At 48.8% G+C, this 17,449-nt stretch overlaps 1 protein-coding gene across 2 annotated transcripts in view; it reads right to left on the reverse strand.

The window, feature by feature from the left end:
• The window catches only part of ZNF592 (zinc finger protein 592), a 37,139-nt gene extending 33,672 nt beyond the window's left edge, over positions 1-3,467 (reverse strand). For both annotated transcript variants that reach the window (XM_084213838.1, XM_084213837.1), the window contains exon 1: positions 3,376-3,467. The gene's annotated coding sequence lies outside the window, so the exon portion shown is untranslated. The remainder of the gene's footprint in view (positions 1-3,375) is intronic.
• Positions 3,468-17,449: the final 13,982 nt, after the last annotated feature.

The raw sequence follows: 17,449 nt of genomic DNA on the forward strand, positions 1-17,449 counted from the left end.
AGGTTCTGAAGTACATTTGCAGAAGGGGTTTTGGTGTTTTTTTTTGTTTGGGCAGGGTTTTTGTAGAGCTAATAGGCAGCAATCGCTGCTGATTTCTCAACAGATTGTCACTTTGAAGAACTCAGAAGAAAGGCAGGGGCAAACAGGTGGCCCAAGAGACACAGACCTGAAAAGTGAGATGACTCCCTACCCTGAGCAATTTAAATAATAGAAGTCTTCAGTAAATATTTCAATAAACAGTTCCAAGAAGGATTATCTGAAACAGGGGCAATCCTTAATTATGATGTGAAGCAAAAACGGCCCAAAGACAGAATAAGGAACTATATCCAACTTGTAAGATGAAATTGTGTTCCCAGCCAGCACTTTCTTTCTAAGCTCTTCAGAAAGGAAGTGGAGACTTGGAGCACTCAACACAGCAACCTACAACAGCAATAATCAAGGTCTGGTGACATTGAATGAAAACTGACAGCACAGAATTACTCGAACATTTGTGTTCACTACTGTCAGGGATACTGCATTTACACTGTTAAACCAAAATATTTTCAAGTTGCTACAATACAGAGACTTCACAAATATTTAATGAGTCATTCTTTTAATATATTTTATTTAACCCCCAAATTTACGTGAACTGGTGCATGCTGTACATAAGGGAGGGGAAAAACAACAAAATGTGTCAACAGAACTAGCAGGGCACCAGTTCCTGCTTGGCAAGGAGCATCCACAGGCAAGGTGAGTCCTGCCACACTTGACTTGGGCTGCAACAATGCTGCCAAAGCCAGCAGCAAGCCAGGGAGACTGAAGGGTGGCAGGATTCCAGGACAATGGGGGAGAACTGGGAGCAGAGGTGCAGGCAGAGAGCAGGACCATGGGACAAGGCAGAGGGAGAGAGAGAAGCCATCTGATGCCTTCCCAAAAGGGGCCTGATTTAAGGCTGCTGTCATTATTGACAATTCAGTTTAGAAGTTTGTCAAGCATCACATTCAAATCAAACAAAGCTCAACCCTTCTGGCCAGGCTCCTGGAATGGGGAACAACTCCTGGGCCAGGAGAAATCACTTGGAGTGGAGCACAGGGACACACTGGTCTTTGAGCTTTAGCTCAGCCGTTCCTCCAAACAAGTCCCAGAGGTACTGCTTTGGTTAATCTACTACAAAACTCTCTGCAGAGATTTACTTGGCTTAAAAGTGGCTTGCTGTGGCTGAACTTCACCTCGTTCTTAAATTAAACCACAAATATGAAGGTCCACGAAGGGCTATGCAATAATCTGCAACCACCTCCCTCAAGGAATCACAGCTGGGCATGAAACCCCTGGAAGCCCAAATTATCCACACACTCCACTTGATAAGGACTTTGGAAACAACACAGATTACTGCAGTTGGCAAAAGCATGGACCTGAAACTTCCCATTCCTTTGGGTGGGAAAAGTTGTACCAGCTGGGAGAGAGCTAGGCACCACGCAGCTCCCAAAATTTCTGGCACACAAATGCTTCTGCAAGGAAGACACTTCATTCCATAACCTGGCATGACTGAGTTTTGTACAGAGAAAAATGAGCCTGCCAATCACTCTTGACCTTCCCCTTCCCACTCTGGAACACCTCTCTGCATCTGTTTTAAAATGCAAGACAAATCCCATGTGTCTGCAGCATCTCAAAATATCCTTTACTTGGATGAAACCTTGCTTTTTCAGAAGGATTTGTGTTCGTCTTTGAGTCTTATAAAACACTGTTTTACTGGCTTTGCAGTCATGAGGGCACAAGTCTCTACCTAAGTATTTCTCCACAGAACTGCATCTTAAACTTGTCATACATAAAGCCACACTTTCTCAGAATAAAGCAAGTTTTGACCCAGATTCTAGAGAATAAGCATCTTATCGGCAGAAGTGATTTTTAAATAACATAAATTTAAACTTCTAACTTTACACTGTATATTTCTGATCACAGATAACAAACAAAAAAAAGGATATTAAAGGAAATTATGTAAACTAGTCTGTGGGGAGAGCTGAAAATAAAGACCTTTGTCCTTACTTCATCACTCTTGTGCAAAGGACTGCGAACCCGAGCTTGGGATCCAATGAAAACATGGAGGTTGAGACTTGCAAAGAAGTAGAAGAGGTGAATAAAGTGAGCAAAGGAGAAGGACTTAGGGAGTAAAGAGTGTATTTCAGTGCGTAAACTCAACCTCACTATCTATACATTTCTCCAGGAATCAGGAAACCTGGAAGGCTCCAAGCCATCCAAAAAAGCCCTGAGGAAGGATGTCAAATCCCAGGGCCATCTGCTATGGATAAGCTTCAAAATCAAGGAGAGGCACCACAGGAGTCACTTCCTCCACTCACTCCTTACAAACCTTTTGCTAGCGGTGCTATTCCCAGGGGCTTCTGGAGACTGGGAGTAGATGCTCTGCAGCTTTCAAACGAGGGAGAACGTTTGAGATTGCCACTTAATAGTGAAGCATGAAACCCCAGTTACACCAAGGAAATCAATCAGAGAATGGCTTGGGCTGGAAGGGACCTTGATGACCACCTACTTCCAATGCCCTGCTGTAGGGGATTATTTATCATGTACATTGCCATTATTAAATATCGGTAATTCTGCAAAACAGCGTACAAGGGAAAACATCTGCCAAGGGCTGCTCAAGCCCGGCTGGTGTCTCCGGGAGGGGATGCAGAGACTGCATGACACTGGAATCCCATGGGAAGGCAGGGATGGCAGGAGCCGAGAAGCGCGGGGAAGGCAGGGGATGGGGGAAGAGGCCGCTGTCAGGGCCGCGGAGGCGGCACGGGGCAGCCGCGGAGGGCTAGAGCGGAGGGCGGCTCAGTGGCAGGCGGGACGCGGGGCTCCAACACCCGTGAAAGTTTCATGAGCCCGGCGCGGCTCTCGGGGCGAACGGGGCCGGCGGGCTGGGGACTCGTCCGGCCCGTGGCACTGCTCCACACACAGAGACGCACGTCCACACGCACATCCACACACACACCGCCCCCAGCCCACGCCGTCCCCACCCGAGACAAAGGCCGGCCCCGCCGCCCCCCGCGCTGACAGCCCGGCCCGGCCCGGCCCCGCCGCACGTGGGCCGCCCGCCGAACTTAGTTTGTGCCGGCGCCGCCGGGCCGGGCCGGGCCGGGCCGGGCCGCCGCGGGCACCGCAGCCGATCGGGGCAGGGACCTGAAGAATGGGGAGCGGTGGCGGCCTGCGGGCCGGAAGAGCCGGTGCGGGCGCGCAGGGCTCGGTGCGCCGGCGGCGGGGCCGCCCGCCCTGCCCGCGGGGCGGCAGCACCGCCCGGCCGCGGGGCCGGCGGGAGGGAGGGAGCGCGGGAGGGCGGAGGGCAGCGGGAGGGGCGGGCCCGGCGCGGCCGGGCCCGGGCGGGCGGGCAGGACTCACCCACGCAGACAGCTCCTCCGGGCCCACCGGGCCCGCGCGGCCTCACCCCGCACCGGGCACCAACGGCCGCAACATGGCGGCGGCGGCGGCGGGTGGGGCCGGGGGCGGGGCGGGGCGGGCCGGGCACAGCGGAACCGCCCCCCCTTCCCTTCCCTTCCCTTCCCTTCCCTTCCCTTCCCTTCCCTCCCCGCCGCCGCTCTCCCTCCGGGAGGCTCCTGCCAGAGGCGCCCACGGGCCCGGCCCGGTCCCGCCGCCCCCTCACGCCGCCCAGGCCCCGCCGAGGCTCCCGCTGTTGTGCGGTTCCCTCACCAAAACCTGCCCCGGGAACGGCTCCCGCTGCAGTCCCCGCTCCGTGTCTCCAACTCCTTCCCCGCTGCGGTTCGCTCACGATTACACCGATGGAGCCGGCGATCTCTCACAGAGGCGGGAGCGGAGCTGTGCGGAGCTCCAGGCTGGGGAGCCTCACCCCGATCCTGGGAAGGCGGCGGAGCCAACAAGCCCCGGAGCCGTTTGCAAACACAGCGAGGACAAGGAGATGTCTGGGATCTGTCAGCACAGGTTACAAAGGGCTTCCACCCCTGATGCCTTCTGCATTGAAATCACTAGAACGGTAGATTTAGATTAGAGGCTAGGGAGACATTCCTCCCTGTGAGGGTAGTGAGGCTCTCTTGTTTGCCCAGAGCTGCTCCATCACTGGAAGCGTCCCAGGCCAGGTTGGACGGGGCTTGGAGTAGCCCGGGACAGTGGAAGGTGTCCCTGCCCATGGCAGGGACTGGAACAGGATGAACTTTAAGGCCCTTTCCATTCTATGGCAAGTTCAGGGGATGAGGAGAGGGTGGTGGGTATTGTTTGTTCTCCACCCATGTCCAGTTCTGGGCTCCTCAGCACAAGAGAGGCATGGACGTAGTGGAGAGAGTCCAGCGAGGTGCCATGCAGGTGATGAAGTGGTTGAAGCACCTCCCCTGTAAGGAAAGGCTGAGAGAGTCGGAACTGTTCATCCTGTGAATGTTCATCCCATGGAAGAGCAGAGTTGGGGAGGGCTCATCCAGGTCTGCAAGCACCAGCAGGTATTTGGGGCGCAAAGAGGAAGGGGCCAGGTTCTGCCCAGTGCCAGGAGCAGAGGCCATGGGCACACACTGATCCACATCAGGAAATACTCTTTCCCTGGGATGGTAACCACAGGCTGGCTCAGGTTGCCCAGGCTGCGGAGTCTCCATCCTTGGAGGTGTTCAAAAGCAGCTGGGATTTTCTGAGCAGCCAGCATTAATTAGCTGGCCCAGCTCGAGGCTGGACCGGATGATCTCAGGAGTTCTTTTCCAACTTCAAGTACTCTGAGAGGCTGTGAAACATTTTTTATCGAGGTGTGGATATGCACACTCCTATCATAATAAATCAACAATTCGTCGTGTTCCTATGAACTGACATTTTAAGCATCTACCCCCAGCACCAGGCATACAGCATTTCTCATACAGTATTTGTTTCTCATCTAGTTAAATAATTATTTTTTTCTTTCTCATCATGGGCAAAAAAAGTCTTTTTTGCTAGCTGACACATGTAGCTTCACATCCTTGATTTCTGAATCAGTGTCATCACTTCTCTTCTTTTGGAGGCGATAGCCAGTTTCCAAAAACGAGCAAAAGGACAGAGTCACAAACTGAAAACATTTTCAAAATTGCAACTGTTACCTCTAATTTTAGCACATGTCTATGAAAACCTCTAAATTGTATCTAGTAAGAGAGATGACATTTGTTACACAATTTACTAAGAGCTGTCACAGTCCTGAACAAGTTGCAGCTTGCCGGAAAGCTGTGGTAATTTGAAGGATTGTGATAATTAAGAAACGTAATGTCAGTGGGAATTTAGCTCCATCCCTCAGATGGCCGAGGAGGAGAGTCAGCCCTGGAGTGGCTGGGGTCCCTTCCTCCAAGACAGCAGATACACAAAATGCTCTAAGGAGAGTCTGTGTCTCTCAGCATGATCTCAAAACCACCTTCCTCTTCTTATTTGTAGGCCAGTGTGGTGATTTGACAAATCTGGAAGCAAAACATCTTCCTCCTCTTAGTTTTTCTTTTAAAATTTAAATTTGTCCCTTTAGGCTTGTGTTGTAAAGGTTGTGGAATCCCCACCCCTGGAAGTATCCAGGGCTGGACAGGTCTTGGAGCACCCTGATCTAGTAGAAGATGTCCCTGTCCATGACAGAGGGGTGGAACGGGTTTAAGGTCCCTTCCAACCCAAACCACTCTGGAATTCTGTGATTCGATGTGGAAAAGACAAAACTGTTGATGTAAGGAGACAAGGTACAGAGCAGCCCCCTGCACTTGGGAGGTGCTGAGGCCTGAGCAGGGAGCAACAGGGGTGGGACCCACTGGTGGCACCTCAGAGAGGGAAACCCCAGGATGAAATACTCTTAAGCTACATCCAGCTATATGTGGGACCTTACCTTTTAATTTTTAACCTGCTTGGGGTTGTTGGTGCTTGCTTTTTAGCTGGGGGAAATGGTTCTTCCCAGGTGCCAGTGTGTTGAAAAGTGTATGGAGGCAGGCAGGCTGGCAAGGACAGTGAGACTCATTTTAATCTTAATAACAAACACTACAAAGTCTTGAGCATTCATGTCTAAGCAACTGTCATTTTCACATCAGAGACTCATTTGTTTCTGCCAGACATCTAAGTTATAGTGAATTACCTTGAGCTGGTTGCAAAACTTGCCTGTTACAAAACTGTAATTAATGTTTCAGAAACTTGGGGGAAGATTTGTTATTGGCAGGGTGAGTATGAATCCCAGACACAAACATTCCTCCAAGATAACACTGTAGCCCTTGGTGTTTCCTACACACATATGAAAAAAAGTGGTGTAACTTAAATCAGGGAAATTAATTACACAGATATCTTCTGTATACATTTTAAACCATTTACAGCTATCACTTTGGCTTTTTGGTCTCCCTCACTTCCAGGGCCTGCCCTCTTCATTGCCCCAAACTGGTTTTTTCTGTCTTTTTCCTTATTGACACAAATATTGATGAGCTGGTGCATGCCTTCACTGAACATCTCTCTGTACAACCACTGATCCACCACAAACACAGGAAAACCTGCCTCTACTGCACATCCATGCTCACTCACACAAGTTGGAGTGGTTGTGATCCTCTCTTGCAGTGATGGAGCCCTGACCTGAAATTCCTGAGTCAAATCTAAGAGAACAAAGCCATGTCTGCCAGCGAGTTTGGGAACAGGAATAAGAACCATAATGTGGCAAAATCCCAATAGAGAAGGACTGCTTCATACCCTGACAAACCTCTGAATCCCATTTGCTGGAATTTGCTGAATTCCCAGTTGGAGACATGATGAAATTTCTTGCAGGGAGGTTGCAACCAAACCCTGCTGAAATGCCAAGGATGCACCTTGCCCATATCAGCTTTTTCTGGAGCAATACCAAACCCATTCTACTACTCACAGAGAAGACTAGGAGAATAATTTCCAGCCAGCCAGTTTTCTTCACCACGAGAACTGCAGGCTCCAGAGCAGCAGGGACAGGCTCCAAGGTCTGGGCAAGCAAGGACCCTCTGTGCAACCCTCTGAGCTGACAGCAGAGCCCTGGGCTCCGTGTTGCTCTGCCCAAGAAGAGCAGCTCTGCTCATTTATGAGCACTTGAGGGGCTCCTCATGGCTGCTGACCACGAGTGGGACTCACAGTGACCCCTCTCCTCTCCAGCTGCCTCTGAACAGACTCACTCCCACGCTCCAGCCTATGGCAGGAGAACCTTCTCACCTTCTCAAGATGCTCTCCTGATGAAGCAATGTCTCCTGTGGCTGCAGTGGCTGGGCAGCACCATGGTTTCCCCACACATTTCCCAGGGTGACAAGGGCTTGAGCTCTTCTTGCCTTTGTGCCTCCACTTGCCCCATGTGATGGCAGTGGAACAGCTCTGTGAACCAGAGAGAACTGATCCAGGCTGTTAAAGCTCTTCAGAGAAGGAATTAAACTTTAATTCATCCCTCATCATAGAATCATGGACTCGTTTAAGCTGGAATGGCCCTCTAAGATCATTGAGCCCAACCATTAATGCAGCACTGCCATGTTCACCACTAAACCATGTCCCCAGGTGCCACATCCATTTGTGCTTTAAATCCTTCCAGGGGTGGCGACTCCACCACTGCCCTGGGCAGCTGAGTCAGCGCCTGAACATCCTCCCAGTGAAGGAAATTTCCTTAATATCCAACCTAAACCTTCCCTAATACAACTCAAAGCCATTTCCTCTTGTCATCCTGGGAGCAGAGCCCAACCCCACCCAGCTGTCCCCTCCTGTCAGGGAGCTGTGCAGAGCCAGAAGGTCCCTCCTGAGCCTCCTTTTCTCCAGGCTGAGCCCCTGTCCCATCATCCTCACCTGCTCCTGGTGCTCCAGCCCCTTCCCCAGCTCAGTTCCCTTCTCTGGATGTGCTCCAGCCCCTCAATATCTTGTCATGAGGGGCCCAGAACTGCCTCCAGGATTGAAGTTCAGCTTACCCATAGTCTGACAAGTGGTTGTGTGGGCAAAAACAGAGACTGAGGTACTTGACTCCCCAGCTGGAGGGAGAGCTGCTGGGGTAGAGGGACCAGCAGCATCAAGCCACAGCCCACATTGCTCCTGGAAACTCTCCCAAACTTTGGTAAAAAGTTTAAACAAAACCTTGAGAAAATTGCAGGAAAAATAATTCCGTAAGGGTTCTCTGTCCTAAACTGGCAGCAGCACACTCCAAGCAATATCAGTGCAGTTGTATCTTGAAAAACTTCCCCAAGAAAGTTCCAGAAATTGCTTTGCACTCTCACAAAAAGAAGGATGGGACTGTAGATGCTGGCACAAGGTCATTACATGGCACAGGTGTAGCTGGAGGGTGAGTGGGGTGTTTTTCCCAACAGGAGGAGCAGGCAGCCAACATGACCAAGTTTAAGGTCAGGTAGGAATGAAGAGGTCAAGAGATTAAATTCTTCTGCTTCAAATTATCACACAGAGCTAGGAGAGGCATTTGTGAGAACCTATGAATATGTTTCCAGATGTTAAACAAGGATTAAGGGCAACATAGCCCCAAAACAAGGGGCTAATGTACAGAAGCTAATTCCACTACTAGGGTAAGGATAAAATAGCTCACAAACGGGGTTCCTGGTGCACAGGCCTCTCCCCTCACCCCCCAAGCCGTGCCACTTCTTCCCTGGCACTTACATACTTAAATACCCTTCCTCATGCTTCTGGTTGTTGAAATGTCCTCTGGCACTTTCCCAGGTGCTCACAAGGAGCCCTGCTGATCCTCCCTGTGGCGTAGTTAAAAGGTCATGGGGGACTGGGAGGCATCTGAGCAATTTAATGTGCAGCTGGGTGTGAGTGGGGTGAGTCCAGCCCCGGGCAGGGCAGCACATTCTCAGGCTTTATCCCACAAGCTGTGCTGAGGAGCTGGATTTTAAACTGTTCCCACTCTGAGGCAGAGCATTTTCATCATAACTAGGGACAAGAGGATAACTAGGAACCAGGGGACTTTTCTTCTTGCTCTCCAAACCTTCAAGTTTCTAGGAATCCCACAGGTGAGGCAAAAAAAATTGTGTTTGTCTTCCATTTGACTTATTAATGTCATACTAATGAATTTGGATCAGGAGCTGGGATCCACCTGTGTGGTATCCCAATGCATGTCCCCTGAAAAAATCAGGGTATGCTCCAGGGCACTCTGCTGCTCTCACTCCCTGGGTAATCCTTCCACCAAGCTCTCAGTCAAGGGAAAGACCAGCACCACGGAAAAAATGCAACATTTTCAATTTGGTTTCGATTTTGTTAACACAAATGTCTTGGCTTCAACTTTGTGTCTTGCATTGCTCCACACATGAGGGCAGAGCCCTCCATAGCTACTGCAGGGGGATAAATGTGGACAAGTCAGTGCAGCTTCAGCCTCCTGCATGTCCTGTGCCTCCTGCATCACCTCTGCCTCTGCTGGTTGCACCTGCACCTCCTATTCCTCCTGCATCTTCTCTCCCTCCTGTGCTGCCTCTCACTCCTGCCTTGCCTTTGGCCCTTGTTCATCTTTAGTTCTGCACCCTCTGCCCAGTGGGGCAGCTCTTACTGGTACCACACAGGACACAGAGCCATGCCCCTGTGAAAGACTTTCTGGAGGCTGGCTGGAATTAATCAGCAGGAATTACTCCCCTGGAGAGGTCACAGCTGTCAGCCACATGTGGTGGGGCTGCAGCTCCTGAAAAGCAGTATTAGATGCAATATCAATTTCCTAAAAGTTATAAAGTCATAGAATCCCAGAATGGTTTGGGTTGGAAGGACCTTCAAGCTCATTTTTCTCCACCTGCTGTGATGGCCAGGGACGCCTTCCACTAGACCAGGTTGCTCCAAGCCCGATCAGTACACAGGGTATCATCAGAAGTGCAGGGTTCTGAATAATTTTTGTTCAAAGCAAGCTTTGAGAGAAAGGAAAAAAGATAGGAAACTATAAAGGGGTGTGACAAATGGGCTTTTCAGGAATGGGGGAAAAAAAAGAAAACAACTGTAAGATTTGTTAAGAAGAAAATTCTTTTTGTGCCTTAAAAGGATGAGAGATGATGCTGAGAAAGCACTGTAATGGCACAGTCAAAAGTCATCTGAAAATGAAGTTTTCCATTGTGGGCCTCCTTTGACCCCATTAACTGCAGACATTAGAGCATTTCATGTCCTTTTTTTATCCTGTTAGGCATCCATGGGGCCTCAGTTAAGCTGGGCTGTCACTCAGGACACTGAGCAATGGGCTGTGGTGGCTCTGATGTGTCAGCAAAAGATGTTTAACTGTAGGACAAACAAATGTCTCTGGCCTTCAAGAAACAATTTTCCAAAGGTTGAACTCGTATTGACTCATGCCAGTGTAGCAGAGAAATGCACTCAGCACTCTCATTGCAGCCTACCAGGAATCAGCAGCATTTCCTGTGAGGGAAATAGTGGAGAGGAGCCAGGAATGAATAAGCAGCCTCATTGCACTGTGGATCATAAAACCTCTTCCTATGAAAGGGCTAAGTAGGGCTTGTTAAAGCATTGATGAAGACAAAGAATAAAATTACAATGAGGTATACAGGATAAAATTATAACCTCCAGGTAGGTAAGTAGGCTGAGGTAGGAAGGAAACAGGTAATAAAGGAATTGGCCTCTCTGGGAGGTAGGTTATGTCATCTCCTCCTGGAGCATCTTTCCCTGTCATAGAATGTCCAGTGAAGAAATCTCTCCTAATATCCAACCTAAACCTCCCCTGGTGCAATTTGAGGCCATTTCCTCTGGTCCTACTGCTGTGTGTCACATTCCTCAAGAAGGATGTCCATCACACAAGGACCTCAGGAAGAGCTTCTGCACTTCTGCCCGTGACACAGGGACCACGTGTGTCTGGGACAGTGTTCCCACCACTGAAGTGGCCTGAAGGAAGCCACTGGAGTTTGCTGATGTGCTGGGGGGTTGTGATGTGTTTTTTAATGTCCTGTGGGAGGAATTGAGCTGGGCTGATGCCAAATCATGGCAATGGATGAGCTTCAATAGGGACTTTGTCTCAGGGTCCCATGGCCAGCAGCAAAAACATGGTGAGTGACTCTCCAGAGTGGAACCCAGACAAGATCGACCTTTGACGCTGTAAAATCCTTCAAGAATCTTTAAATTAGTGAAATTTGTTGGCAATGGTACCTACAAGCAACAGTTTTTCTTCTAGTCAGAGAAGAAGAGGAAGTGAGAATATGTGAGGGAAAACAACATGGTGGCACCAAGGTCAGTGGAAAAAAGGAGGGGGGAGAGGAGCTTCGAGCATCGGAGCTGAGAATCCTCTGCAGGCCGTGGTGAGGATGTGTTAAAACAAACTGTGCCCCCATAATGCATGGGGGATGCACAGATCCACTCACAGCCCGTGGAAAAAGTGCTCACACCAGGGTGGGTGGATGGCAGAAAAAGCTAGTGGGAAACTCAAATGAAGAGATGGAGAGAGAATGCTTCCAGAGAGAGAGAGGGAGAGAGGGAGAGGGCCCTTGCTCCCAAAGCAGAGCAGCCCAGCCTTAGGGGGCTGCAGCCTGTGGATGAGTGACCCACACCACAGCAGTTTGGGGAAGGCTGTTTGTCCATGGGAGGGACCCCATGGCATAGCAGGGACATTGCTCCTGTGCCTGAGTGAACAAAAGATCTCAAGTGACAAACTGACCAAAACTCCCATGCCTTGTGTCCCTGTGCTGTTGCCAGGAAAGAGGGAGGGGCTGGGGAGGGAAAGGTGTTTCAGATGCTTATTTTACTTCTCATTATCCTCCTCTGATTGCTAATAATTAATTTACTTTATACCTTTAAATTTGAACTCATTTTGCCCTTAGAGTGTTTTTTCTCACACTCCTTATCTCAACTCTTGAGCCCTTCATTAAATTTTTTTCCCTCTCATCTGCCCAGCTGTCTGTAACAAGAGAAGATAAGTGAATGACTTTCGTGGGTGCCTGGTATTTGGCCAGTGTTAAAACACAGCAGAGTGAAAGGCATCCATGGCCCAAGGAACTCCAGACCCTGACCACACAGGCATGCAGACCACTCAGAAGGATTGGCCTTATGCTTTCAGTAAATCTCTTCTGCCCAAAATCCTTCCATTTGCCCCCCCAGATTGTAATTTTCATTATGCTTTTTGGTGTTCTCCATGACATCCTTGGTAGAACTGTGATGGTCTGTGCAGGTGGGCACCCACGAGGCTGCAGCAGCTCCCAAGAGGGGCTCCAGGGGCTCCATTATGCCAACAGTGCCCTGAGAAAGACTATCCCCAAACTGGAAATGGTGTGCTGGTGATTAAATTGCAGATTTTCCCTAATTAACGCAGATGCCAGAGAGATGTTTTTAAAAGGATGTGAGAAACTCAACAGCTGTTGAATTTGCACAGCCAATGTGCCTGAAAAAGCCCCATGGGCAAGAGAACACGATCCTCCCAGAGGAGCTGCTCTGCTCTCTCTGACCTTCCAGGCATGACCCCCCAGGGACACCTGCAAAATAACCTCAAAATAGAGAATTACAACTTTCAGTAATGCAAGTACCTGCACCTAGCAGGAGGGATGCAGCCCCTCCTCTGCCCCTGCTCTTGGCTAAATGCTTTTGTATTCCACAGGCAGTGACAGCCACCTTCCCTTTCCCCAGTAGCTGTGAGAGATGTAAAGCTGCTGCTGGCTCAGCTAACCTGCCCTCTGCTCTCCAGGAACAATTTCTGCTTCCTCTCCAATTACTCCATCTGTTAACACAATAAAACCATGCTTAGAAGGATTTTTCCTTGTGAGACTGGTGAGACCCTAGCACAGGTTGCCCAGAGAAGCTGAGGCTGCCCATCCCTGGAAGCATTCAAGGGACAGTCAGATGGGCCACGGGTGGAGTTCCCAGCTGAGAACCAATTCTTTGCTGATGTTCCCCTTGCTAAAGATGATGACAGGCTGCCTCATGCTTTGCTCTGGAAAGCAGGGAGGTTTTCATGCCACCACAAGCTCCCTGCACAACACTGGAGCTGTTTGGGACACAAGGTTTAGCAAAAAAAAAAATTCAAAACCTGGGGAAAAGACCAGTAACAACAAAAAAAGTAGAGGAAATCATGGGCTTGGGAGGTCCTTCCCAGAGGACAGAGTGAGTGGAACAGGATTTCTGTAGCTTTCTCTGCATCATGAATATTTCTTACCCAGAAACATGCACACCAAACCCAGGCCAGACTCCAGAGTGCTCCAACACCCCAGCTCTCCTCCAGACCTCTAAAACCACAGGCACATTTACATTCCTCAGGAAGTTTCCACAAAAAAAAAAAGCAGTCCAAGGACTTCCCAGAGGATCACCTGAAAAGATGCAGAAGCCTCAAATACCTGAAGGTAAAAGCAGCCATTAAAAAGGCATAAACAAAGGGCATCATGATTGTTTTGCCACATCTCCAGACTTGAAAGGAGGCTGAAATAACCTTTATATAATCCCATTAGCATTTTCCAGCGAATACAAGGCATTTTAGGAGGCTGAACAATATCTTTTCTTATCATCCAGAAAGGTTAAAGATATTTATCTGATTTAATATTTTATAATTTATATTAAGTGACACAGAAGAATAAAGCAGGCAGGCCAAGAGGTGGCTGCAGTGACACAGCAGAAGCCACCCTCTGCTCTTCCAGCAGTGCCCAATGCCCTGGGCATGAGCCAGGGCTGGGAACAACACCCCTTGACCATCAGCTCTTCAGGAAAGTGGATTTTGTGTTGTGGTGAGGACCCAGGTGCCAAGGTCAGCTCCTCCACGCTTACAACACTGCCACTTGACCCTATTTCAGTGCCACATTTGCAGGAGCTGGTGCTCTGCCATCACATTCCCAGGGGGTGAAACATCTTCTAGAATCACAGGATCATGGAATTACTACAGCTGGAGAAGCCCTCTAAGGTCACTGAGTCCAGCTGCCAGGTTCACCACTAAACCACATCCTCAAGTGCCACATCCACATTTTCTGGATCACTTCCAGGGATGGTGACACCCCCACTGCCCTGGACAACCTGTGCCAGTGCCTGACCGCTTTTTCTATGAAGAACTTTTCCCCAACATCCAATCTGAACTTCCCCTGGTACAACCCGAGTCAGTTTCCTCTCATCCTATCCTTGTTCCATGAGATCAGTGCTCAGTCCCCACCTGGCTGCACCATCCTGTCCAGGAGTCATGGAGCACAAGAAGGTCCCTTCTCAGCCTCCTTTCCTCTGGGCTGAGCCCCCCCAGCTGCTCCAGACCCTTTCCCAGCTCAGCTCCTGGCTCTGGACACGCTCCTTGGAGTGAGGATCTCCTCTCCAGCCTGCCTGTCCTCTGTCCTTTCCCTGGTCAGGAACACAGCCTTGACCAAACTGCTGCATCCCCCACGGAGGGAAGGAGTGACATTCCTGCTGTGGAAGAGGGAGGGAGAGTGAGAGAAGAGGGAAGGTGAAGGGGTCTGGTCTCAAAAATAGGTTCCAGTTCCCAGGAGGACCCTGGGCAGGCACCAAGGCTCTCCACAAGGGTGACTCTGAATCTGCAGGAGCAGCAGGGCAGGAGCAGCCCCCCTCTCTGGGAGCCCAAACTGCCCCATCTCACATGCCCTGAGGGCAGCTGGGCACCAGGGACATAGGGGTGCCCCATTTCCCCAGCCAGGCAGCCCTTGAGTAATTATTGCCTGTTTTTCATCTCTGGGAGGGAATGGAAATGAGGAGGTTATTCTTTGCTGAAACATTCTGGATAAGTCAGAGCTGAAATCTCTCACTTTTCTCTTCCATCTGTTTATTTTTACCACTTAATAACACGTCTGTCTCATCAACTGTTCCTGACACTGTGGCAAGAAAATCCAACTCAGTGAAGACAGATTTATCAAAGAGACATTAGTTCTTCCTTACTGTGTGACACCAAGTCAGCTCTTCTCCTGCACATGAAGTCTGCTCTGTAATTTCAAAGTGTGTCCTCTATCTCTTTGAGGGGGTGATATGACCAATATATTTGAAATTGTTGCTTGTTATGCAAAAGGTTATCCAAACTGTGAAGATAAGAAGCAGTTCCAAGTGCTTCAAGGAGCCTCCTTTTTTTGAAGTGTTTTTCTCTTCACTGCCACATGATGTTACAGACCTAATTTCAAGAGATTAGTAACAATTGCAAAACAGTCATTGAAATAATCTGTGATAGAGGACAGAACTCTGGGACAACATGAAAAGTCTGTGCAATCAATAATTTCTCACCATTAATAAGAAAATCGTGGTCTGCAAGCTTCACTGTGACACCAGAGCTGCTCCTGCTTCCCCCAGAGGTGCCTGAATGAAGATCAGCAGTGTGAATCTCCTTGTGACTCACCTCAGGTTTATTAGCTTGACAGGGGATGGCTTCACTCACCCCTTCTGTTTCAAACTGTGCTCCTGGTTTCAGTCCTGAACCATCCCCCTGATGGAAGAACTGACTCTGAACCATCTGACATTTTCAAATGAACACTTTCACCACTTTTTCCTTATTTTCTTGCCGAGTTTTGTTTTAGAAGTTTTGAATCTAGCTAAGCTGAACCAATGTCCTTGTTTGCTTTTTGGCCAGGGAGCAGGGATATTTCACTGAAACAGAATCTTGAAACTCCCAGTTTGGTGTTCAGAATCACTCAGAACACATGCATTCTTCTGGGCATATTCTGGTAGCACAACCACAGCCTTGGCTGGGAGGGACATAATCCAACAGGACACATGATCCAGCTGGAAGTAGGACAGAGCTGGGGATGTCTCCATGTGCAAAACATGATGGATAAAGGCTGGCTGTGAGAGCAGCACCTGGGTTTAATGATTCCTTCCTCACTAGAACTGAGCCTGTCTCTCCCATTTCTGCCTTGTGCACCATCCTGTTAACTCAGAGAAAGCTGACTTCCAGGACCTGGTGTTCCAGAAGTGATCCTCAGCTAATGAAAGCAACCCTCAGCATGTCAGAAAACAAGTGATTCCCACATCCTCTCAGCTCACAAGATCATCCCCTTCACTCCTTGTCCACATGAAAGGCAGCATTAACTTCTAGAGAACCATAACCTGTCCTTTGGGAAGCTCCTTCCTTCCCTGGGAGAGAATGGCACCTGAATGCCTTCAGGATCTCTCCTGCCTGTATGAGAAGCTACTTCCAAAACTCAGGGAAAGAAGAGCAAAACAATGTTGTTGAATCTTGGAATTTCCCTGCATGTCCCTCTACACATTTTATTGCACTGCAAGCACATTCCATCAATAGCACCATGCATTCTGCCCCTAATGTGGGGCAGGAAATGATCTCTACATCATGGATAACCTCTTATTGCAGAAAATAAGAACATACCAGTTTCTGAAGAGTAAATTCAGATTTACATCTGTGAGGGGGAAGGACTTGTTCCAAAGAGATGGAAAGAGTTAAGCGAGCTGGTAAATGAAATTACTCAATATTGCCCCATACTGATTATTTCCCCCCTGAAATGAAGGACCTGTCTTGTGTTTCTTTCTCTCTTTGGTTGAGGCTGGAGTGTGGCTGATAGGAGACAAATCTGCCTTTTCCTTCCTTTGATCACAAAAATGCCAACTGAAAAGAAACCTTCAGGAACCTGCTGCCAAGAGAAGGGTGCCAGGCTGGGGTGGATCTGCCATGCACGTGTAACACCTCTTGACTGCACTTGGGCCCAGGACTTCCCAGGAACAGACTGAAATTTCCAAGATTCTCTGATTTCTCTGATTTTCACTGCCTTATTTTCTCAGTCCTTTTGGGTACACTTGCCTCATTTGGTCAGAAACTGCCAAACCTCAGCAAATGAGTGGAGAACTGCATCCCAAATGAACTCTGTAGCAGAAGAAGAACATACCAGGCTGTTGTCCAAGGTCCTTCCCTGCAACACATCTGCCCTAGCAGAGAGGAAAAGAAGGGCATCTATCTAAAAATAAAATTATTGAATATTTAGATGCTGCTATTTTCATCATATATTGTTTTGAAGCTTCATTTCACTTGGTGCTTTTTAAAGACTTAGGTGAAGGAAAGCACCTGTATTACCTACAAAATATTCTAAGTGCTTCTTGCAGCCTCTGGGCACAGACTGGCCCAGAAACAGAGAAAGTGGAGTGTGGAATTCATATTTTCTGGAAAAAATCCCTTCACCCAGGATTTTTCTCCTGGGAAGCTGAGGAGCCTCAGAGAAAAAGGAAAACAACGATTATTTGATTTGCTTCTCCTGTGTTTTGCTGCTGTGGAATGTGTTTGGGGATTGTTCACCCACAGGTGATTGTTCCACTGGATTCTGCTGTGAGTTGTTTTCACTCTTTGGCCAATTAGTGCCAAGCTGTGTCAGACTCTGGAGAGAGTCAGGAGTTTTCATTATTATCTTTTTAGCCTTCTGTAAGCATCCTTTCTTTATTCTTTAGTCTAGTTTAGTATAGCATTCTTTCATATAATACAGTATCATAAAATAATAAATTAGCCTTCTGAGAGCACAGAGTCAGATTCATCATTCCTGCCTTCATCAGGGCACCCCACAAATGCAATAGTGGAGGGCAAGGGCTGTGAAAGGTAAGGAGGCAGAAAGGGAATGTAAACTGGAGCTGATGTCTTGGTCCTGCTTTGTTTGCTGCTGCCTGAGCC

The sequence above is a fragment of the Fringilla coelebs genome (assembly GCF_963513975.1).
Source record: "Fringilla coelebs genome assembly, chromosome: 12".
Taxonomy (NCBI): domain Eukaryota; kingdom Metazoa; phylum Chordata; class Aves; order Passeriformes; family Fringillidae; genus Fringilla; species Fringilla coelebs.